Source organism: Penaeus monodon, chromosome 21 (assembly GCF_015228065.2).
Source record: "Penaeus monodon isolate SGIC_2016 chromosome 21, NSTDA_Pmon_1, whole genome shotgun sequence".
Taxonomy (NCBI): Eukaryota; Metazoa; Arthropoda; class Malacostraca; order Decapoda; family Penaeidae; genus Penaeus; species Penaeus monodon.
Genome location: NC_051406.1, coordinates 37,406,130 through 37,406,593, shown reverse-complemented (window position 1 = coordinate 37,406,593; position 464 = coordinate 37,406,130). Strand labels below are relative to the sequence as shown.

General features: G+C 26.3%; 1 protein-coding gene across 2 annotated transcripts in view; it reads left to right on the top strand.

The window, feature by feature from the left end:
- The window catches only part of LOC119586455 (NPC intracellular cholesterol transporter 1-like), a gene marked incomplete at its 3' end in the record, with an annotated part of 40,814 nt that overhangs the window by 35,752 nt on the left and 4,598 nt on the right, over positions 1–464 (top strand).

Below are 464 nucleotides of genomic sequence, written 5' to 3'. Positions count from 1 at the left end.
ATTATTTACAGTTTAGCTCACATGTTGGTAATATTTCTGTTTATGCAGAAAGAACATTATTGATTGGAAGACCTAGTAATATTAGGAAAAGATATCCAAAATTAACCAGAAAATTATCAGCTGTATTTATGATAAGAATTTTCATATGTATATTTTATATTTGTTAAATATAAGATCAGTTAATTTTCCTTAAGAATGATCTACATTCAAGTAAGAAAATTAGATTTGAAGAGCAAAAAAATAACTAAAAAATAAAATTTGGAAAATAGTCTGCTACAGTTTTAGGCAACCAAACTTCACAGAAAATGGCTGTTCTGTTTTGATATTTTGAAGGATGATCTTGTGTTTTCTCAGTATTAAATATTTTTTCACTACCTTAGTGGAAAAATGGTGAGCTGGGGAATTTAAGAAAAAGAGGATCAAGGTTTGAGAAAAAGAAAAAAAAGTTGAAATACTTTTTTTGT